At 44.5% G+C, this 24,802-nt stretch overlaps 1 long non-coding RNA gene across 1 annotated transcript in view; it reads right to left on the bottom strand.

The window, feature by feature from the left end:
- LOC132579703 (uncharacterized) overlaps positions 1 to 24,342 on the bottom strand; it is a 530,128-nt gene extending 505,786 nt beyond the window's left edge. Inside the window, exon 1 of the long non-coding RNA XR_009555985.1 lies at positions 24,304 to 24,342. This is a non-coding gene — a long non-coding RNA (uncharacterized LOC132579703). The remainder of the gene's footprint in view (positions 1 to 24,303) is intronic.
- Between the last annotated feature and the right edge of the window lie 460 nt (positions 24,343 to 24,802).

The raw sequence follows: 24,802 nt of genomic DNA, 5'->3' as shown, positions 1-24,802 counted from the left end.
AGGAGTCCCTAAGAAAACTCTGCCCCCACGGCAGGCCCCAGTTGTGGCCTGCTGATTTAATCCTGGGAGACTTCCAGAAAAACCCCATACGGATTCTGGGATGGGCCACTGTGAGAGTTCAAGAACTTTAAGGGTGTACTGGACATACTCGTGGTCAAGCGCCAGCTCACCACATTACTGGGGCTGGTCTGGTTTAGACCTCTGGGCATACAAATAGTCGGTGTGCAGCAAATACAAATGCACAATTTTGAAAATGTGTGCCAGGAATTCCCAGAGGTATTTGATGGGTCCCTGGGGTGCTACAAGGGGCCTCCCATCACCTTACAGCTTGACCCCCAAGGGAGACCAGTAAGGCTGAAGGCCAGGTGAGTTCCGTTTGCTCTAAAACCAAAAATAGAAGCAGAGCTGGACCGCCTCGTGGCTCAGGGAGTGCTAGAGCTGGTATCCTACGCGTCATGGGAGACCCCCATAGGCACTCCCATGAAGCCAAATGGGGACGTGTGCATATGCGCAGACTATAAATGCACAATAAATAAAGCGCTCCAGGACAACCCATACCTTGTCCCAGTGGTCAGCCACGTTCTTGCATCCTTAGCCGGCTCTAAGGTTTTTGGGAGGCTGGAACTGGCCCAAGCATACCAGCAGCTCCCAGTGGATGCTGAAACAGCTGAGGCTCAAACAATAGTGATGCACAGCGGAGCTTTCAAGGTGCGGCGATTGCAATTTGGGGTTAGTGTGGCTCCAGGACTCTTTCAGAGCATAATGGACTCTCTCCTTAAAGGAATTCCCAGAGTTCAACCTTTTTCCGATGATGTTTTGATCGCCGCCCCGGATGCCAAGGAGTTCAGCTGCCATCTGCAAGAGGTACTCTTCCGCTTTCAGATGCTGGGACTTAAGGTGAAGCGGGATAAGTGCTCTCTCAGGGTGCCAAGGGTAAAGTTCTTGGGGTTCACAGTGGATGCTGTGGGAATACACCCGACGGCAGACAAGACCAGGGCGACAGTCCACGCCCTGGCTCCCACGTGCAAGGCGGAGCTGCAAAGTTTCATGGGACTCTTGAACTTTTATCATTCCTTCTTGCCCCACAAAGCGGCCCTCGCAGAACCCCTACATAGGCTCCTCGATAAACACGCCCCGTAGGTCTGGGGGAAAAAGCAGGCCACCGCTTTTCAGGCGGTCAAGGACATCCTTGTTACCAATGTGGTGCTCCCCCATTTTGATGAGTCCCTTCCAGTGATTCTAGCCTGCAACACTTCCCCGTATGGACTGGGTTAGGGAGGGAAGTCCCTGTGGCCCTATTACTCTTGAACCCTGACCCCCGTGGAGTGAAACTATGCCCAAATAGACAAGGAGGCATTGGCAATCATGGCGGGCATGTACTACCTCTATGGCAGGCATTTCACGATTGCCACAGACCACAAGCCGCTGCTTGGCTTCCTTGCCCCGGACCGCCAGACACCGCAAATCCTGTCACAGAGCATCCTGAGGTAGAACCAGTTCCTTAACTCGTACACATATAAGGTAGTCCATCGCCCCGGTAAAGCAATGGGATATGCAAACGCCCTCAGCCGCCTTCCGCTGCCCTCGATGGACCACGCCCTGCCCCCTGCCCACCATGTGATGCTACTGGAGACTCTACCAGAGAGGCCTCTCCACGCCACTGAGGTAGCTCGGGCCATGGGCAGAAACCGCATCCTCGCACACGTTTTCAACTGGGTGGGAAGGGGGTGGCCCACGGGCAAACTGGACGCTGATTTCAGAGCATTTGCATCCCGCTGGGAAGAACTGTCCATACACAAAGGGTGCATTCTCTGGGGTAGCAGGGCGGTGGTCCCCCCCTCCCACTTCGGAAGCAAGTGCTCGAAGCCTTGCACAAGACGCAGCCGGGGATAGTGAGTATGAAGGCCCTGGCACGTAGTTATGTATGGTGGCCGGGGATGGACAAAGAGATAGAGGGGTGAGTTAGAAGGTGCCTACCCTGCCAAGATGCACCCAGTGCCCCCGTCCACCACTGCGAGTTCAATCGTGTGCCATGGTCCCGGCTATACCTAGACTTCGTGGGGCCATACCAGGGCCAAATATTCTCTATCCTGGTGGACACCTACACAAAGTGGTTGGAGGTGATTCCCGTAGCTTCAACCTCCACCGCGGCTGCTGTCAGAGCCCTACGGAGGGTTTTTTGCACCCACGGGATCCCAGAGGCCTTAGTCACGAACAACAGGATCACTTTTACCTCCCGGGACTTCCAGGAGTTTCTGAATAGGTACCTCATCCAGCACATACGGTCCGCTCCCTTCCATCCAGCCACCAACGGCCAAGCAGAGCGCATGGTGCGCACCACCAAGGAGGCCCTGGGTTGCATAGTACAGGGGGATTGGGACCACCACCTGGCAGCCTTCCTATTTGGGAACCGAATCGCCCCAGCCCAGTCACCGGTTTAAGCCCGGCAGAGCTGCTCATGGGGAGGAAGTTGACCACTAGGCTAGATAGGTTGCATCCAGATCAGGCCCCGGACCTCTGCAGATCCCCCAAGACAAGAGAAGCCGCTAGGGGGTTCTTTCCAGGGGATCCAGTCTATGTGAAGAACTTTGCAAGCAGGCAGGAGTGGTTACCAGCCCGGGTGCTGCAGGTCACTGGGTCCCACTCTTACGAGGTCTCATCAGAGGGGGCCAGATCCTTAGGAGGCACATTGATCAGCTGCGCCGCCGCACCTTGCCAGAAGAACTGGCAGAGACCGGGGGAACAGGTAGCGGGGTAATAGTGGTAATGCCACCAGAAGCCACCCAGCCAATGCTGGCCATGCCGGCTCTGCGGGTGGAGGAGCCCAGCGGCGGTTGAAGCGACCCCTCCCCCATGGGGATGCAAGGAGGCCCTGAAGCAGCTGCAGGCACCAGATAGCACTCTTCTTGCTTCACGCTACAACGAGGAACAAGCGGCCCGACAGCCACAGCAGCTGCCCCAGTTCCCCAGATAAAACCTAGGAGGTCGAGTAGGGAATGAAGGGCACCCGCTTACTTGAAAGACTATGTTTCTTGAACTGGGGGGGAGGAGTGTTGTGTCTTGCAGTTCGGTCCCTGAATTCACAACACAGCACATGTGCATGCATGCGAAGGCGACCAGTGGGAGACCGCAGGTCACCGGATGTAGGGACGTGAATACGCTCCGCCTATGAAGATCTGTGGCGGGAAGTTTGGCTGGCCAGGATTGGACCTGGCCAGGTAAGAGGGTTGTTCTGGGAGATGTATATAATCAGGGACCCGGCCCCGCCATGTTCTCTTTGTGATGTACTTACCAATAAAGCATGTTGCCTTCTACAAGCCTAGGAACTCAGTACATTACAGGACCTTTCCTTTCCTTATACTCCTTTGTTCTCCCTGACTACTAGAGAGGGACAGTGAAAGAGCTGAGTTGCATTCATCTCGTTCCCTAAATGCTCCTGGCAGCTAAAACTGGGAGGCTCACATGACCTCATGAACTCTTCTGAGATGATTCCCCATTTCCAGTTGGAAAGGGCACTGGGAAGGAAGCAGTGGAGCACACACTCTTTTAAGCCTCTCACTTTTATTCATGGGACAGCAGTGCATCTTCATGGCATCCTGGGACCCTAATATTTATCTGACCCTGCCAAAACATAATGCTATATATAGGACAAATTCTTTACATCGTCAGTTGCACTCAGAGCCAGAATTTACAATCTATCTTCATATTTATTGAGCAATAGCCGGTCACACAAAGACCCAAGATCAAAACTGAGGTCATCTGCATGGGGAAACACTGTTCTTCCACAAATACCTCAGCTGATTGTTTGCAGAGGGGGCATGGTTCAGTGGAAGAGCATCTGCTTGTCATGCAGAAGGTCCCAGGTTCAATCCTCAGCATCTCAAGTTATAAAAGTATCAGATATTAGGTGATGTCAAAGACCTCTATAGAAGAAAAAGAAGAAGTAGAAGAAGAAGATGATTATATTGGATTTATATCCGCCCTATACTCTGAATCTCAGAGTCTCAGAGCAGTCACAATCTCCTTTGCCTCCCCTCACCCACAACAGACACCCTGTGAGGTAGGTGGGGCTGAGAGAGCTCTTACAGCAGCTCCCTTTCAAGGACAACTCCTACAAGAGCTATGGGTGACCCAAGGCCATTCCAACAGCTGCAAGTGGAGGAGTGGTGAATCAAACCCGGTTCTTCCAGAGAAGAGTCCAAGCATTTAACCACTACACCAAATTGGCTCTCCTGGAGAGATTCTGGAGAGATGTTGACCTTGACAACACTGATCTTGATGGAATAGTGATCTGATTCAGTATAAGGCAGCTTCAGAGAGCCAGTTTGATGTAGCGGTGAAGTGGCAGACTTTAATCTGTGGAACCAGATTTGATTCCCCACTCCTCCACATGCAGCCAGCTGGGTGACCTTGGATAAATCACAGTTCTCTCAGAGCTGTTCTCATGACAACAGTTCTCTCAGAGCTCTCTCAGCCCCACCTGCTTCACAGGGTGTCTGTTGTGGGGAAAGGAAGAGATGGAGATTGTTAGCCACTCTGAGACTCCGAGTGAAGGCTGGGGTATAAATCCAACTCTTCTTATTATTCTGTTTAGGTCAAAACTGGGTTTCTCATTCTGAGAACCGAAGCGAATGGCCGAACATATTTGTAGACAGTTCTAGAAGCAGAATCCAGTAGCTGCTGTAAGCCAAAATGCCCTCAATAGAGCTTGGGGAATTGACAGGTGGGCAACTTTCGCTCAAAAAGGACCCAGAATCTATGTATACAGGATTCCACTTCCAGAAATTATTGCTAAATTTACCAAGGACACTAATTAAGTAAAACAATTATTATTTTATTACAGAAAAATATAGAACACACACATACAAGATAATAGACTCATTTAACATACATAAAGACCTAATAAAAATAGAGAGAAATGCATAGAGGTAACATAAGGATGGACAAACAGGGTAATAATTACTGATCGTAGTCTTCAAGGAAGGCTCCAATGGCAACAAACGAGGAATATGGAAGACGGGATCCTCAACTGGCCAAGAATCGAGGATGTATCTAAACAGCAGGAATGGGGTACTGCTAGATGCACACCTGTGGGGAGTTGGGACTGTGGTTATAAGGACTACCTTGAGCCCTTAGGGGGTAGGAGGTACAGGGGCAGATGACAGGTGGTCAGCTGGTACATGACCTCAGAAAAGGGGAGGCTCTGCAATGACCATAAGGGCTGGACTTCTGCGGTAGCCAATAGCCAGTTTACTGGGGGCACCTGATTGGATGCCCATACCTGGCCAATGAGCAGACCTGCCCCTGGTTACCTGATTGAACCTCCAGGTAACAATGGGCCAAAGGGGGAGGCTCCAGGATGACCATTAAGGGAAAGAATGGGTGAAATTATTGGGGTGGAAGTGATTAAAGGCTATCAAAACTTATCTAAAAGGTGACAATAGATGGCCAAATTGCTACCCAAGGTAACACCCGATCTATACAAAGAAGCTTGGCTTTGGATGAAGATGTTCTTCCTCTTTTTCATTCCTCTACTGGCACATCCTTTGTCTTGGGTTCCATTGGACAAAGGCTTATACAGTCTGGCAGGATCCACGCCTAAGATAAGCTTGATTGCCTTATGCATAGGTGACATCTGTTGAGTACGTGAGCCTCCCGCTTCGCTGTCATGGAGTTTGTCACTGCAGGAAGATAGTTGCTGGTGATGTTAGCCTACCAATATGGATTCTATGGTCAGGGCTGGAATCCGCTTGCCCGGACAGTTCCTGGCGGCACAACTTCTTCCACTGCAATGACCGAGATGGTGCACGCACGGAGCGGCTAGAAACCCATCTGTCCTCCTGGTTAGCACTCTTCCAGAGACTCCAAGTGCTGCTGCAACGTTGGGGCTTTTAGTACTCACATAAGTCCCTTACATTCTGGTAGACAAACCCCACATTCTCCTGGCAGATGTGTGAGTTGAATCTCCAGGTACCCTGGCAACCAAACGGGTGACTACGATGTTCTGAAATTAGGGGTCTTTTTTCTCACACTGCTCAGAAAACTGAGAAGCCTATTCTATAAAGTTTAAAAGAAATTAGTAAGCATTTGGCTTTTTGTTGCTGGTTTTATAGACTTGTGTATAGTGTGTATGCTTCATTATCAGGGTTTTTTCAACAGACCATGTACATCAGTTATACATATAATCAGGGCCTTTTTGAAGAAAAAGCCCAACAGGAACTCATTTGCATATTAGGCCACACCCCCTGACCCCAAGCCAGATGGAACTACTTTCCTGTGTATTCTTGCTCAAAAAAACTCTGCATATATATAATAGATGTCACCTATGCATAAGGCAATCAAGCTTATCTTAGGTGTGGATCCTGCCAGACTGCTGGTGGCATCTGGACCGAGGCGGTGGGGCGGTGCTGATGCTGTTAGATCTGTCGGCTGCGTTCGATACGGTCGACCACCGGCTACTGACCCGCCGCCTTGCCGATGTCGGGGTTGGGGGGTTGGCCTTACAATGGCTTTCCTCCTTCCTCGAAGATCGGGGACAAAGGGTGGCAATCAGGGGAGAGCTCTCCCAGAGACGCACACTACATTGTGGTGTGCCTCAGGGAGCAGTTCTATCACTGATGCTATTTAATATCTATATGCGCCTCCTTGCCCAGATTGCCAGGAGGTATGGGCTTGGGTGTCACCAATATGCAGATGACACCCAGCTCTATTTGCTGATGGATGGCCGGCCTGGATGCGTCCCAGAGAATTTGGACCTGGCACTGCAGGCTGTGGCAACTTGGTTAAGACTGAGTGGGCTGAAACTGAATCCAGCAAAGACAGAGGTCCTTTGCTTGGGTTGAGGCGCTCTGGGAGGAGAAATATCTCTCCCAGTTTTTGACGGAGCGCCACTGAAAACGGCGCACCGGGTCAAGAGCCTGGGAGTTCTACTGGACATTATCAATGGAGGCCCAGATAGCAGCCACTGCCAAGTCAGCCTTTTTTCACCTGAGGCGGGCGAGGCAGTTGGCTCCCTTCCTAGAGCGTCAGGACCTGGCAACAGTGATCCATGCAACAGTCACCTCAAGATTAGATTACTGTAATGCCCTCTACATGGGGCTGCCTCTGTGCCGAACCCGGAAGCTGCAGCTAGTGCAGAACATGGCTGCTAGATTACTGCTGGGGCTCCCAAAGTGGGAGCACATACAGCCGGGACTGCGTGAACTGTACTGGCTACCAGTTACTTACCGGATTCATTACAAAGTGCTGGTCATTACCTTTAAAGCCCTATATGGCCGAGGACCTGCCTACCTTAGGGACCGTCTCTCCCCACATGAACCCCAGAGAGCACTGAGGTCAGCAGGGAAAAACCTGCTGACTATGACTATCCCCAGGCCAAAAGAGGTAAAACTTCAGAGTACCCGTACTCGGGCTTTCTCTGTTATGGCCCCACAGTTATGGAACCAACTTCCAGAAGAAATGTGGGCCCTGCAGGACTTTGAGCAATTCCACAGGGCCTGCAAGGCCATCTTGTTCCAAATGGCCTTCACAGACTAAAACTGCTAAGTAAGTTCGCCATCCAGGTAATAGCACAAAATGTTAATTTTACTGTTTTAGAATTCTAATAGCTTTTAATCAATTGTGGTTTAAAACGTTGTTTTGTACTATGTATATTGAATTTTGTTGTTAGCTGCCCTGAGCCTGCTTCGGCGGGGAGGGCGGGATATAAATTAAAAAAAGGTATTATTATTACTGTATAAGTGGGTTTTTTGGACATACAAATCATATTGGAAAATGCACATTTTGCTTGAAATGATATGAGGAAAGAAAAAAATGTGCAAATAAAGCATTATGACCAGTATGGGGTGGGCCAATAAGGAACAGATATTCCAAATTACCCAAATATCACATATTCCTAAAGCTACATTTTAAGCTACACTGTTGAAATTCTGCTCACCTATTAAAGGTTTTCAGAACTCTCTCCTTGTATATGGCCACCATCAATAAGAACCAGGCATTTATCCTTTCCTGCCCTCACTGCTTTCACCACCTGCAAGCTATCAGACTGCAAAGAACTCTTTCTTCCACTTCCTGACAGACCAAAAGAATCATGTGACTTTGTGGTAAGCAAATCCTGCCTGCTGAATATTTGTTTGTTCTTAATGACATCAAAGGGCTGTGTAATTATCCTCAGGCCTCTTACCAAAGAATGGCTCCTCATCTGTCTTTTGCCCTTTTTGGTTTTGCTTTCTGCTTTGCCTCATCTTTCCTGGACCACAGCTATTATAATAAAGAGTTTATAGGAAAAGAGTTTAATTTAATAAAGTGTTCCTCCCAGGGACTATCAACAACCTTAACTTCTAGTGAAAAATATTCTCCTTGGGCCCAATCTTGCAGTGCCTTTGAGCACGCAACTCCCAAGCTTTTAAGTTTGTCACACCTGGGGGACATACAATTTTAAGAGGCAAGGCATTCTGAAAATCAATACCTAAGAATGTCTTTTGCATTTGTTTGAAATTTATCGTGAACCCTCTTGTGATTTGGAAGAACAAAAAGATCTTCGACCTACAAAGCAACAAACAGAATTACAATAGCTTTTGTGGGATGGCTTTTAGACTCTTCAGGGTCTTGGAATAGAGCAGAGGCAAGACAAAAGTGGGTGAGACTGAAATCTGTGTCCTACTCTTCTTTGCCATTACAGTACAACATACACTTTTACTGCCTATACATTAAAACTGATGAAAATGAAGGACATATCTTATCTTTATCTTAACCTAGCCCAGGCTAGCTTGATCTTACCAGATCTCAGAAGCTAAGTAGGGTTGGATGGGAGACCATCAAGGAAGTGCAGGGTTGCTCCATGGAGGCGGGCAATGGCAAACCACCTCTGTTCATCTTGTGCCTTGCAAACCCGATGGGGTCACCATCAATGTTCCCTCTGAGTTGCAATCTTATGAGCAAAAATTCTACTTTGTGAGCAACTGGCATTAAAGTTGTGAGCTACTGCATAATTTAGTTTGCTCTGGGGCCATCCTTCCTGAGCGAAGACAATAATGTGTGAGCTAGAGGCTGAAAATCTGTAAGCTAGCTCACGCTAACTCAGCTTAGAGGAAACACTGGTCACCATAAATTGGCTGCCACTTGGTGGCACTTTCCATCACACTTGTTATCTTTTCACCACATGCAATCTGTGTGCAAAGCAAAAACAATGGCCTGATCATCGTTCTCTGCAGCACCATCACTGCAAATGACTAGAACATATATGCAGCTTTACAGGCCCAGCCACATCACCCCCACACTCCATTGCCAACCCCTAATCCAGTAAGCAGTGAAAGAAAAATGTGAGGACAGTGTTGCTGATACTTTGGGTGATACTTCTGGTGATTTAGGAACTCACCTGATCTCTATCATAGTTACCATAGAGAGTGAGGGGGGATTCCTAAAGAGTCATGGGGAACAATGATGCTTCCCCTTTCCAAATCTGCTTACAAACAGCTCCCAGGGATCACAAATATGGGACTAACAACCTTATGACTTCTTAGAGAGCCAGTTTGGTGTAGTGGTTAAGTGTGCGGACTCTTATCTGGGAGAACCGGGTTTGATTCCCCACTCCTCCACTTGCAGCTGCTGGAATGGCCTTGGGTCAGCCATAGCTCTCGCAGAGGTTGTCCTTGAAAGGGCAGGTGCTGTAAAAGCTCTCTCAGCACCACCTACCTCACAGGGTGTCTTTTGTGGGGGGGGGGGATTGTGACCACTCTGTGGCAGTTTAAGGAGACCCAGAGATGCCTTAGACACTGACTAGAAAAACCCATCCAAATGAGCACATCTGCTGCCCACCCCCATCCCATAGTCACCCCGTCCTCCAGTGTCCTCAGAGTGGCTCAAAAAGCTTCTACTTTTGAAGTGGTAGCAAATTTCTGATCTGCATGCCAGTCACCTCTTTGGTGTCTGGACACAGAAACATGCAAGTGAGATGAACCCACCAATCCACTCTAGGCACTCACCAGTATTCTTTAAAAAAAAAAAACTGCCCTGAGTGCATATGTGCATGACCACTAAAAATGTATGGAAAAAAAGAAAACCAAACCGCACCAAGGGAATGGTGCACTACAGCTGTCTGACTATGCCAAGGTGCCCTGTGGGTGGGATAGGGATGCCTTGTGCTGCAGTGTGTGAACGGTTTTGGATGCTTCTTTTTGAGCCAGCCCAATTTGGGACACTTCCCAGGTGCCCCAAACTGCCCGAATATAAGCAGCCTATGAGTAACTAATAGAATATCAACTGCATTGTATTATTATTGTCTCCAGTCTGGCCCTTCAGCCTGTGAAGCTTATTGCTCTGTGCAGATTAAGCTGCTAAAATATAGAATGTTAGAAATGCCTTTAAAAAAAATCATATATTGCTTTTGAAAAATACCATTCATTTTCTTTTAGTTTGTATTTTTTACAGTTGGCTTATTCTTGTTATTGCATTCATCCTCACTCCCTCATCCTCTCCCTAGTGCACTTACTGGTAGCAGATGCTGCTGCTATCCAGGCTTTGGCTGGATGACACCTTAAGCAGGTGGCCTGCTGACCAGCAAGCCAGCCAGGTGGGTGACCATGTGGAAAGAGAAGTTCTCTCACTTTAGCATGGATGACAGCAAGGATCAACAGTGGGCTTTTCAGTGGTCTCTGGGCCCTTGTAAATGCTTGAACCCCCCCCCCCCCTGCTGATTCCAGACACAAGAAGGGCACTCTATTCCTAAATTTTCCATTGCTGATAAATTTCCTTTAGAGACTCTTGCCTGCCCTTGTTAACCATAGACTTGGAGTTTTATGGCACATTAAAAAAAATCACTTGACACCAGGATTTATACGTATTGTGACCAACTACTTGGTTTATTAGCTGGGCTATGAAATCGCAGACAGTGTTGAAGTAAAACAAGCATGTGAATTGAGTTTATACACCCTGAATCTGACACACAATGGCAGGGTTTTTTTGTTGTTAAATGGCCCACCTGTATTTAATTATTTGCCAGACATTTGACTGTGTTGTAACAAGAAATGAATGAATGGTCCCTATTTTATTTCTCTTTAAATTCAATTTATTTCCCCCCCTCAAAGGTTGCGGTAGATTCATTTATATTGTGTACACTTGTTGAATGATTTTTGTAAGTAATTCTTATAGTATTTATATGTACAACATATGTCATCTGTGTTTATAACATCCATAGATTTATTGTTGCACAAATAGCAGTGAAATCATGTATGTTTTATGAGAAAAATCAGTGTAAGGGAACAAAAACAACAAGCTTGAAAATCAAGTAACAGATTTGATTTTTGCAAAGGAGAATCTAAATCAAAATGAAGATTCAATTCTGCACATAAGAATGCTGGTATTGTTCTCAGAGGGTAGCCATGTTGATCTACAATAGAATAGTCAAATTCCAATTCAGTGGCACATTAGAGACTGACTAGAGTTTGAGGGTATAAGATTTGAGAGTCAAAGCTCCATCATATCTGACAAAGGAAGGAACCAAAGGAACTGAAAGCATAGTCAGTTTGCATGTATACAGTATTGTATATGGAATAATAATACAACTATCAAGGATTCCTGTGTACCCATCCCTCTTTAAAAACAAGAACATATAATCCGGAATTGCAAAATCTGGGGAGAAATCTGAATGATGACAAAGTCAAACACTTCCTTAGCAAAGAGCTAGCAAAGCGTATATCCCAGAGAGATAATCACCGGGTGTTGGTCCAGCCCTCTTTGCAACATAACCATTCAAGAGCCCGCTTTGGCTAAATTCCACTCTTCTGTGTAGCTTTTAAATGCCCATGTGGCCTCTCTGGGTCAACACTTGGCGACCTTCCCCATAATAAAATTAAAGGCAGTGTCCTAGTGATTGGACGTGAAATTCAGCTGTTAATTTAACAAGACACTCGAGGAGGGACCTGCCCCCGTGGCCCAAGTGCTGTTATTGCAAAATGGGGCACATTCACTTGAAGCAGCTGTCCATGTGCTTATTAGTGGGAAATGGTTTTGAGCAGGTCCCTCTGTTCTCAATTATGATTTATGATCTGACTATAAAAATGAAAGCTCATTTGCATAAACATCTGTAATTGCTGCTTTGGCCCCATCATGTAGCATGTTGCCTCATCACTGCTTCCCTGAGAGCTGGTGAGTGCAAATGTTCTCCAGCTAGGAATGAGCTGAAAAGAGGTAAATAGTTTTTCATTAAGAACTCAGCTCATGAATTCCATTCAAAGGCCAACCACTGCAGGTGAGGCAGTCAAAGGCAAGTTATAGATACTACAAAGGTAGGATAGAGCACAATGGTGTGGAGTTTATAGCCCAGAAAGAAGCTGAAGCCAACTCTTTTTTTTAAAAAAAAACAACTTACAGAAGAATAGAATAGGATGAGAAAAGTGGGGGAATCAATTATGAGGAAGCCTTCTGAAGCGAAGAAGCTGAAGGTAACGTGAAAGCACAGATGAGCAATTTGCAATACAATCCTCAGGATAAATCAATGTGCTTAGAAGGAGTGGCTCTGTTTAGGATTGCATTGATAGCGATTTCCTGCTGTGCAGGCTAAGGAACAGGAGCCAGATTTGGAATTAGGTAGCAAGTAGGGATGGGCACTAACTGAGAAAATGGTGGTTCATGTTGGTTCATGGTTCATTTGATTGCATGAACCATGAAAAACGAACCACCATTTCCCCAAACTGGTGTCTGATTCATTTGGTTGAGGAGTTGGTAGAGCAGCCCCTTTGCAAGTTAGAGATGCCAAACTCACTGGGAGTCTTTAGCAGGCTCTCTTCCACATGCCTTCCAAGCTTGGCAAATATTGGATTTGGTGAGTTATAGCCCTCCAAAGCAGGTGCCCCAGGAAAGCTCAGCTCTAGCTTCAGGTTCAGTTCTTGAAACCACAGCAAGGAACACCTTCCTAGCTGGGAGAGGTGTTTAAAAATTGTCTCACAGCCTCCCCTATTTCAACCACACAGCAAATAATCCTTGTTCTGCTCTCACGACAACTAACTCTTCTCTCTTTGTGTTGCAAAGTGAAAGCAGCTGAGTCAGGGTGTAGTATTATACTGGTATATAATCTGCTCCCATAGAGCAGAATGGAAGCTCTATGGTTGGCTCCCAGAGCTGACATTCAAGCTATGGACAACTGCTTTGTGGTCTCCAAATGTTGATCTTGAGTGCTGCCTAGAAATGGATTGAATCGGTGCCAGGCTGCCTGGAGAACAAACCACAAAAATGAAGCACCCAGACCTCTATAGAAAAAAGGTAATTTGTTTTGGGGTTTGGGAATGATACAACCAAATGAACTGGTTCAAAATGAACCATGAACCGACCTGGCTCATGCTCAAACAGTGGTTCTTTTTTCAGTTTGCGCTCATCCCAAGTAGCAAGTAATGGAACACCACTGGCTTTTCTGGATCACCTGATACCTAAAACCAAAAGGATTCCACAATTTTTGTACCGAAGGTTGAATTCCATTAAATATACTTCTAATATATACTGAACGCCATCTGAAGCAAGAAAACATCAAATATGATTAGCACCAGACTGTTTTAATTGTTCTTAACTGTTTTTAACTGTTTAATTTGTTTTAATTGTTCAACTTTTATGAATTTACAGGTTGTGAGCTGCCCTGAGCCTGCTTCGGCGGGGAGGGTTGGATATAAATCCAATAAACCTTAAACCTTATGGAGTTCACTCTGCTGGCCAGTAGACTTGGATGTGCATTAATTAATTCATTTAACCATGGTGCAAAAAAAAAAAGTCAAAACAGAGCTATTGGTTAATTTCAGACACTAAAATGGGGATAATTCTCTTTTGTATTTTATAGGTTTTAAAAAGAAGAAATGGTCAAACTTTCAAGGCACAATGTTAATTTAGAATGTTGTCCTTCTCTAAGAATTGGTCAGATACTACACTTGATAAGAGCCTTCCAAATTTCATTCAAAATTTCACTTAATGTGAAATGTACGGGCTATTCTAATTAGAATGCTATATTCTTGCTGCCTTCTGCTCATAATTCCTTGTGGCGATATAGGGTAATTTTCCTGGAGGCTGATTTGATGTCACATTTTCCCTGTGAAAACCCATTCACAAATTCCAAAATTGTGCCACTGAAAGCCCTTTGTGTGTGCGTGTGTGTGTGTTTAAACTGGATCTTTATCTCATGGTTAAATGCCCACATTTGAAATTTGGAACTATTTAATACTGGATATCAACTCCAACTTGTTATACCCTGCCACTATCATTGAAGAGAACATGCCCTCTAATTAAGGCAAACGAGATAGCAAGAACACAGTGACATTGTTAACTTAACGACCCAGAGCCACATTACTTAAAATTTCTTTGAAGATGAATTTAATTGTAATAAATAGTATAGGAAAGGAATGAAAGAATGTGAAATGACCTACAGCGTAAGCCTGGGAATCTTTCTTTGTGTATGTAGCTAATTTGGCATTCATGTTAATGTCATTGAATATAATTAATCTATTTGGTATTTAAATGGATTACGTTTACTGTCTGGTGCTGCCTTCCTGGTGAAATGGCAACCATGTTCCCAGATGTAATCAGCACTTTATTTTCTAACTATACAGTAGCAACAGGATAATGTGCAAAGCCATCTATACACCATTATGCAAATATGGGGCACATAAAACACATTGATTTGAATCTCCACTGATGGAAGAGATTTCTATCAATGGAGTGGAACTTCCTTGCCTCCTTCCTTGTCACCCAAACAGAAACAGCCTTGCCACTAGGCAAACTAGGCAATTGTCTAGGGTGCTGCCTTCTGGGGGCACCGGATTGGGTATCACCATGTGAGTTGGTGATGTTATCAGTGGGGGGGGCAGGTGCCAAAAGCCTTGCCTATGGTACCAATCTAGGGCCGGCCTTGCCCCAAAAGTGCTGTTGCTGAAAGATAGTGGACCTTTCCTTGAACAGCATGAAAGGGGATGGAGATCTACAGTGGGAGGAGGAATCAGCAAAAAATGAATACATCCAAAAATAGCAAGGGGGGGGATTCTAGCAGGAACTCCTTTGCATATTAGGCCACACACCCCTGATGTAGCCAATCCCCCAAGAGCTTACAAAAAAGAGCTTGTAAGCTCTTGGAGGATTGGCTACATCAGGGGTGTGTGACCTAACATGCAAAGAAGTTCCTGCTAGAATTCCACCCCTGAAAAATAGTATGTGCTATGATGTTAGAATTAGTAGCAGAAACTAGAGGCAGGTAAGTTAAGTGGAGGCTTAAGTTGGAAATCACATTGCAACTCTAAGAAGAGTTACACCCATCAAAGCCTCTTTGTTTCAATGGACTTAGAAGGGTGTAATTCTTAGTCTTTGACTAAGTCTACACATGAGTGATATGTTGCTTAGACTGTGAAGCCTGATGAGATACAACAGCTTTACAGAGAAATATAAGATTCTGTTGACAATGGATATTATTTGATCCTTGCTGGGCTGATATCCATTGCAATACTGTCCTGTTACCATCTGGAATGATAGTACTACAGAGCAGTTGGGATCAGGCCTGAGTTCTCTCTGCTTAGAGGCTAGATGGAGTAAAGCACTTGGCTTTTGCTCCTAGGGTCCCAAGTTTGAAAGGCCCTTACACGCAGTTTCTAATTCAGCACCAAAATCTCTGTGTATAAGCTGTTACACAATGAAGATTTAAATTGAGAAACAATAGTATTCTATTGGCAGGGGTGGTGTCAGAGGGGGCAGGGGTAGCCACCACCCCAAACAAGGAGCTTACCACCCCAACTGCTCCCCCATTGATGGATTCATGTCATTCCTTGAAGGAAGGACAAGATTCACATGTACAAAAGCACTCGTTATTGATGTAGGCTTTTAATGATTCACCTGCAGCTCTTAAGCCAACAAAGGTTTTTTGCAGGTATTATGGGGCATACACTTCAAGATGCCAGCAGGCCAGTGACAATCTTGGAAAGAGGGATTGCTAAGGGTAGAGGCAGATTAGATCCTGTATTGATTTTTCTAAGCCCTCCATGGTATCAGCCAGGCTGGATTTTGTTGCTTTGTTTGTGTCAACAGCCCAGTTGTTGACATCGAGGCTTACACGGGTGCGGATGCATCCGGGCTGCACAAACTGCACTGGCTACCTCTCGAGTACTGCATTCAGTTCAAGGTGTTACCTTTAAGGCCCTTTAAGACCAGGGGCCAGCATATCTTCGGGACTGCCTCTCCCCATATGAACATCACCACCACCACCACCACCCCCCACCCCGGGCTCTGAGGTCTGCTGCTCAACATCTTCTCATAGTCCCTGGTCCTAAGGATGCCCGGCTGGCTTCAATGAGGGCTAGGGCCTTTTTTGGTCCAAGCCCTACCTGGTAGAATGAGCTCCCATTGGAAATCCAGGCCTTGCAGGACTTATCAAGGTTTTGCAGGGCCTGTAAAATGGAGCTCTTCCACCAGGCTTTTAATTAATCCAGCAGGCATCACTTCCCTCAGTATTTCACCATTATGGTGTTATGTTATGCTGTTAGCCATCAGCTACATGCTGTTTACCGCCTATGTCTGTAAGATTGTTTACTGTGCTGCTCCTGTTTTGGAATGTCTGTTTTTATTATATTATTTTAACTTCGTTGTTTTATTGTTGCAAGCCGCCCTGAGCCCACCTGCGGGGTAGGGAGGGATATAAATCTAAAAATTAAATTTAAATTAAATTAAAGACAATTACATTCCATTAGGTGTGAAGGCAAAGCTCAGCCTTCCTGCAGGGTGTTGACATGATGTTCTGCAATCACTGACCCTTTGACTTCTAAGTTATCATTCAAACCTGTGGTCCTTGATCTCTGATGTAAATTTGCCCTCAAGATTCACCCTCAAGCAACAAGCTTTCAAAGTTTCACAGTTTCCCCACTTTGATATTTGATATTCAAGGGATCCCTGGCCTGGCTTTAGAGGGCGATTACCTACTAGGACCTAAACCCATTTTTTTCAGAGTTTGACTGTGGGCTGTTTACCTTCCATTTATTCCTAATTATTTATCCCTGATTATTTTTTTCTACATCACCATTTGCCCCAGTTCAAATTGCCTGCCTATCCTTTATTAATTCTGCATTCAAGCTCTTAGTCACAGGGCAGGATTAAGCCCTGTGGAGGCCCCTAGGCAGTCAGAATCTTGGGGGGGCCCTCACAAATTATCTCAGAGTGCCCATCCCGCTGCCCATGACCCCTGCTGCAGCCTTCACAGGCACCTTCTTAAAAGCTCCTTTTACTAAGCTTCAGGGGAGAGGCAGAGAGAGGCAAACTTGGCAATGCCGCAAGCAGTAGCTACACCAGGCAAGTTGGGCAAAGAGTGGCTCAGTTGCTGGCTGTGTGTGCAAGCTGAGAGGACTTCAAATGGAGGGAAAGCCAGCCCTTAAAGGCATGGGGGCCCATAGGCCAGTGGCTGCTTGGCCTAATTATTAATCCAGCCCTGCTTAGTCATCAGCAGAGGGGAAGGTGAAGGGGGGGGGAGAGAAACAGCTCTCCCTTTAGGGGATCCAGGGGTTGAGTGAGTGAGGGCCTTCTCAGTTTGGTAGCGAGCCATCCAGAGTACTAAGGGGCAGTCAGACTTGGGATCCACCACCCCAAAACCCTGGGGATCAAAACAGGAGAAAGTGAGGCAGGAGATCTTCATAGGGGGAGGCATCCTCCTCCTGATGGGAGAAAATGAATATCCTGGCAGTTTGACATACTCAGCTCTGACATACTCTGACATACGCAGTTTTACGTACTCAGGCACCCACATCATGTTTGAGTCCTTTGAATCCATTCAATGTGGGTGGGGAGAGAAGCCAGCCTCCCCCCCTCCCTCCACAGCCCAGTTCTGACAGAGCCACAACCAAACACAAACAAAGATGGTTTGTTGGCAGCAACTTCATGGCACACTAGACAGACAGACAGATAGTCCTCCTAGTGAAATAAAACCTTACATATGTTGACAAGAGATAGATCGAAGAAAGTGCAGGCAGAGGGATAACAGAGGCTAAAAACATTCCCGTGATTCCACACTGCCCACTTATATTAAGTATTGCTGCTTGCCATTCCCATTTTGTCTGATGAAGTCTGCTTAAGAGCATATGAAAGCTTATGTTCTAAATAAAACTTAGTTGGTTTTAAAGATGCACTTGTCTACTGCTTTGTTCTATTTAAAACTGAGTTCTGCTTCTACACTAATATAACCCAGGATAGCCTGTGAAGGAGTGAGAGAACCCTGGTACAAACAGCATTGTGGTAACCCAGGGGCAATGGGTGTGTGGGGGGGGGGGCACAGGATTACCTCACTTTAGTACAGAAATGAAAAATAACCTGATATAAAACCAGGGGTAAACTCAAGTTTAATATAGAATGTCATTCCAGAGACAAAGTTGAAAAAGGATTAAAGTCCTAGTCAGAAATCATCCAGAATCTGTTTAAGGTTTCACATAAAGAGAGGTGGCATTTTGTGTCTCTCTGCTAGCTGGAACTGACCATTCATCTCTGCTTCAAGAGACTGCCCTGTTTTCCATGTCTGTCATATTTTCATCTAAAGCTAAATTCTGCTCCAAATTGGAGTAGTTTCTATTAATTTCTTCTAGACTGTTGCTTTGCTGTGTGATTCTGCTTGGGTGTGTTTAGGTATATATTGGGTAAATTTGTCTTTTCCTAAAAAGCATTCTTTAGAAATGCCTTCCCCTTTACAGTTTCCTCCTGTAGCATAATTAGAAAGTTATGTTTTGTTTTGAGAATTCTTTTGAAAATGTTCTCAGAAATGTTCTTTATTCTCTCTGGAGTGACCTGCATTAGGTCTGGATCTCTTTGGTAGATTATACATAAGATTTGTCTTTTGTTTTTGGTCCACATTCCTGTACTTTCTTCTGGATGATTTCCACCCCAGAATAAATGTAAAAGTTACAAGAAATATAGAATATGCTAAAACTATGTGTGGATGATCTAGGGAAATCTTAAGATTGGATTGTTGGAAGTCAGTTCCTGCAAGAGTTGCTATATCAATAATATTAGTTATTTAATATCCTGCCTGTTGCATATATTGTACCAACATATTTTGGTATTCTATTAAAATACAGTGGGCAGACAGGCAACAGATGGTTGTTAGGAAATCTATCCTATAGGATTTTTTTTTTTTTTTTTTTTTGCATTTACTTGGCTCATACAGTGCCTATCAGCATAATTTATAATGACTTCCCTGATTTTCTTGACCTCTTTCTTTAAAAAAAACATATCATGCTCTGAGCATTTGGGCAGGAAAAGGTGAAATATATACAGAGAAAGCTTATGAATGTTTACTCATCAGTCAATCCTACCTTGTCCTAAAGACATTGCAGTCTAAAATAGGAAGTCCAATTCATTTATTGCGAAAAAGTGTCCCAGCAACGAAATATGACCAATTATGAGATACTTCAATCTAGCATGGTACAAATTCTACTCCTGGTTGGAACACAGTGTAATAGAAAATGCTGCATTTTGTTTTGCTTGTCGCCATTTCACTAAAAGGAATGTCTGTACTGGCAAAAATGTATTTACTCATAGAGGGTACAAAAACTGTAAAAACACTACTGATAAGTATTCAGGACTGAAGCTTCAGAATAGAAGTGCAGACCATAAAGACTGCATGGTGTCATGGGAGAGTTACCAACAAACACAGGGATTCTAAGGAGGTTCTGTTTGAGTGCAATTAAGTGGTGCTCATAAACAACTTATAAAAGAAAAGAGGCATTATGTAGCCACTCTTGCAAAAATTATTTTGTTCACTTCTACACAAAATATTGCTTAGCATGGACATTGGGAAAATGAGGCATGTGATAGCAAGGGAAATGATCTTGAACTCTTGCTCATAATTCCAAAGCACAATCCCTGAATCCAGTCTAAAATAGATCCTCTTCCATGCAATGCACAATACATGGATCGTTCTGTTCAAAATGAATTGTTAAGCCTCATAAGCAGAATGGTTCTGGAGTCAATTTCTGATGAAATGAAGGAAGCTGACTTCCTTGCATTAATTGTTGATTAAAGAAAGGGCCTATGTAAACAGGAACAAATGTTAGTAGGTTTCTGTTATTGCTACAATGGCAATATATGTGAACGGTTTGTTGGTTTCCAGCCATGTCGTTCACCGGATGCTCCATCATTATTGAGTAACATAAAGAATAGCTTACCATATTGTGGCATAGATATCAAGCACTGCATAGCACAAATGATGGAGCCAGTGTAATGAGTGGAAAACTAAATGAAGTGCAGGCATTGACTCGGAATGAGGTGCCACACAAACCATGTACATTCACTGCTGCAGCCACAGGCTGAACTTATTTTTTATGTGTGTGTGAATGCTGACATTATTGAAAATTTCTTTAATCTTCAAGAAATGTAAGTATTTGTATCCTGTTCTTACATGTGTCCATATTTTATCAAATTGCAAAGATAAACAGAGAACAGAATTGTTGAATCAAAAAGACTGTCAGACACTCATTGGGTGTATCAGATTGCAACATGCTTAGCTGTTAAATCTACACTTGCTGTAATTTTACTGTTTCTGAATATAATCAGAAATGAATGCAATTCTTTTTTTTTTAATTTTAATTACTAATGCAATTTTCAAAGAAATGTAGAGGCTTGTAGAATTCTAAGATTTCAGCTTTGTGTTTTCCTTGACTCTTCTTAATGAAGTGCTTCTTGAACTTAAAGTAGTATCAGACTATTTGCAAAAATCAGATTGTGGCATGGCTCAAACTTACGTTTTAGGTAATTCTTTAATTGATCAATTGCAAGATCTCAGGGATCAGGATGATAATTTCAGCAAAATTATGGCAGAAATGGAGATGTCTGCAGAAGAAAATGCATTGGACGCAGGGACTGTGTCAAGAAAGTACAAAAAGGGACTGCAAAAAGAAGGTACAAAAAGCAGCAGGGAGCTCCCTGCTACTCAGCTGTTATTCACACTTCTTGTGCAGTCCATTTTAAATGGACTGAACAAAAAAGTGCAAAAGTTTAAAGAGATTGCACAAGGAAGTTTCAATGGAAAGATTAAAGGGACTGCAGAAGCATAAAGGAAAAGTTTAAAGAAAGAATTTAAAGGGACTGCACAAGAAAGCCCAAAACAGCTGAGAAGCAGGGAGCAGGTCGCTCCCCACCACTCAACTGTTTTTTTGTGGCTTTTGCGGGGAACAGAAAGCAAGGGTTTAAAAGGACTCAGAATCCCTTTAAACCCCCACTTTCTGCTATATCCATGAACTGCCACAAACTACTATGAACTGTTTTAAAAGTCCTTGGAAGTTGTGATGGCAGACCCATGATGAATTTTGCTTCATGGATCAGTTTGTGTCCACCTTCAGGACTAATTTCCAGAAACTAAGATGTAGCTAAAATGAACATATACCCTTCCCCTGTTCATCAAACTACTTTTGTTCCCTCTCTCTGTTGCCTTCCTTGTACCAAATTTTACATTGCAAGCATCTGAGAGCAGGAGACTCTTTTCTGATATTCCATAAAGCACCATGCAGATGGATGGCACTTTAAAAATAATAATTTGCAATACTTATCTCTATGTGACTTCCAAGCCACCAAGTCCTCTCCAACTCAAAAAGGGCTGTAATAGAAAAAGAATCATTTGCAAGCACACAGCAGGCTGAGTGGGATTAGAGACAAAGAGTAACAACATGAGCCTGTGATTTTGAGGGGCTTCCCTGTTCATGCCAAACAGAAACAACTAAATGGATAAATAATTCCAAATCAACTCCAGCTCTGTTTTTAAAATAGCTATGTGAAACAATAGGTGATATATACACAGTTACACAAACACACATACACACACCCTGATGTCATTATTTTAACAAGAAAAGGACCATCTAATCAGATTGGTCTTACTAGTTGTATTATCCCCCCACTCCCAAAATATCTTGGCAATTGCAGGTTAAATAATGAAGTACAAAGATCTGCCTTCACAAGAGGCAAGCAACAATTCACCTACACAAACACATTCACTCAGAATCTCTGTTAGCACAACATTACTCGATGTCTTCAATTAAAAAAAGAGTAAGAACTAATTTAAAAGGTTTTTGTAATTTACCCACCTGCTAAGTATAGCAAGGGGAGTCTTGCCCCAGTGGGCAGCAATTTCACATGCCATATGTGTTTCATTACCTAACCACCAACTGTTCTGAATTCCATAATATATTAAGCACAACAGGAAAAGATTGTTGTGGAGGTTTAGCCCTCATTTTGAGCAGGACTATCTCGAATTCCAGAGGAAGGGCACAGTTCAGAAACAGTGTGACTTCATTTTGCTTTTGTCGGACCGGAATGATTTGACTAATCTTATTGAAATTCTTTCGACGCCCCTCCGAAGAATTGTTGCAGATGCGTCTCCTGAGAAGAATCATCCAAATTGAGCTCAAATTGCATTTGGGGTGAAATTCAGCAATGGCATAGAAATGTGGCAAACCTCCATATATACAGATGGTTCCATGTCACATTAAAATTCCCTTATGCTCCCCATTCCAGCATTTTTATACCCCATCTACACAGGAAACCTACAAGGAACTTTGCAACATCCAACAAACCTACAGCAGACCCTAGAAAGAGATAGCAGATCTTTGTGGTAGGGTTTACAGGAGTACAGGGATTTTCAGTACTATTTTATTTTCATATCTTATTTCTAAATTTGGTTATATTTATGGTTCATTTGTCTCATATTATTGATTATTTGCAAATGTTTTTGGGTTATCTGCAATAAGTACTATGTGATCTTATACTACATCAGTTCTTCATCTCATATCTGTATTCTATATATTATGTAAAATTACAATAAAATGTATTTGAAAGAAAGAGATAGCAGATGCTGCAGGACCATCTGAGAACCAAGGTCAGCACATGGGAGTTGGCCATGTAGGTGGCTGCCTAGGGTGCCACATGGCCTACAGTTCACTGCTAGGCACCCCCTCCCCACCTGCCCACTGGCCTGTGGTGTCTTTCCCTCGCCTGAGTCTCTGGCGGAGGAAAAAGGAAGCTTGGCTTCCCTCCCAGGCTGCCTTCCTTTGGAGGGAAGGCAGCCTGAGATTGAGGCAGAAGCCCCACACTGCCTCTTTCCCTTGCCTAAGAGTTTCTCATGCCATGGGAAAGTCAAGGGGGGGGGGGGCTTTGCATGGCACCACTTGGCTTCCCTGCGCCACACTTAACTTGCCCATTTGCCCACTCACCTGCCCACTTAACTTGACTTCAGGGCGAAATGTAAGAGTGCCAGAGGGCAACTGTCTGACTCTGCAGTCTAGATTCCAACAACTTCTTGATGGAACACAAGAGCAAAAATCACAGGAAAAATTGGTAATGCTGTGAAGTCACTTCCAATACCCTGCATGGAAGTGATATCATGGCACTGTGTCACACATTAGGGATTTCTCAAATCTCTATGGTAAATGTTCTTCAGACATCACTGACACCATGATATCATTCCTGCATATGCAACTGCAAATGACATAATGGTGTTGCATGACTCTGGCTTGCAGTGTCTCTGCCCTCCTAACAATGCTAAATTGGAGGAGGAGGAGGAGCAGCGCTTTTCTTTTTTAGTCGTGGCTCTCGGTTCTCCACACTTGTCCCTCTGCGGCTTGGCTTGGCCCGTCTGTGCTCTTGATGTCGCTTTCCTTCACCTGTGCGCCCCCCCCCCCTTTCCTTGCAGCAAACGGCATGAGCTGCAAAATCGGCTTCTCTCTTTTTTTCTCTCTCTCCACAATTTGTTTTTTAATCGACGACGATGACAAAAAAAAAAAAACACGGGGGAAAAAAAGTTCTTAAGAGAGGAAACTGAAACCAGCAGCGGAATTTCCCTGAATACCGGGTGAATGAAGAGTGCTTTGTGCGTAGCCTGCAGATGGATTGGACCCATGCCTCCTCGGTTTTCTTTTTCCTCCCCTGGTCTTTTTGCACCCCTGGCATGAGCCGGAGGTTGGAGGGGTCTTTTCTCGCCTTGAGAGCTTGGAAAGGGGGCGTGGGGGGGAATGGTTGGAACGAGGGTGTCCTTGGAAGCGGGTGGTGGTGTGTTCAGTTCAAGCTATGAAAATAAAATTATATCAATGTTTTCCAATAAAATGCAGTGACTACCTGAAAAAAAAAAAAGAATTTATACCCCACCCTTCACTCGGAGTCTTAGAGTGGTTTACAGTCTCCTTTCCCTTCCTCTCCCCACAACAGACATCATGTGTAGTAGATGGGGCTGAGAGAGCTCTTTCAAGAACTATTCTTGAGAGAACAGTTTGAGAGAACTGTGACTGACACAAGGTCACTCAGTGGAAGAGTGGGGAATCAAACTCAGTTCTCCCAGATTAGAGTCCATGCTCCTAACCACTACACCAAACGTATCAAGGGATCCCATCATGACAGGTTTACAGCGTCATGTGGCCCAGACTGTCTTACATTTCTCAGGGTTTCTCAGGGTTTCAAATATTCCTGTTCTAGCAGAGTTAGACCCTTATAAAACTGGGTATAACTCTGCTAAGAACTGCACTGTAAATCTGTTCACTTCAGGTTTGTTTGTGTATTTATTTAATTTACATCATTTATACCCCACCTTTTTCCCAGCAGAGATCCAAAGTGGCTCCTATCATTCCCTCTCCTCCATTTTATCCTCACAACAACCCCGTGAGGTAGGATTAGGCTAGGAGTTTGTGCCTGGCCTATCGTTGCCCAGTGAGTTCAAGAGCAGGGGATTCAAACTCAGGTCTCCCAGGCCCTACTTTGACACTCTAATTACTATATCACACCAGGTTACAGATCAACCTAGCCCTTCTTCTCAACTCCATACAGTCCA

Source organism: Heteronotia binoei, chromosome 11 (genome assembly GCF_032191835.1).
Source record: "Heteronotia binoei isolate CCM8104 ecotype False Entrance Well chromosome 11, APGP_CSIRO_Hbin_v1, whole genome shotgun sequence".
Taxonomy (NCBI): domain Eukaryota; kingdom Metazoa; phylum Chordata; class Lepidosauria; order Squamata; family Gekkonidae; genus Heteronotia; species Heteronotia binoei.
Note: the sequence above shows the minus strand (reverse complement) of the source record. Positions and strands in the feature narration are given on the sequence as shown.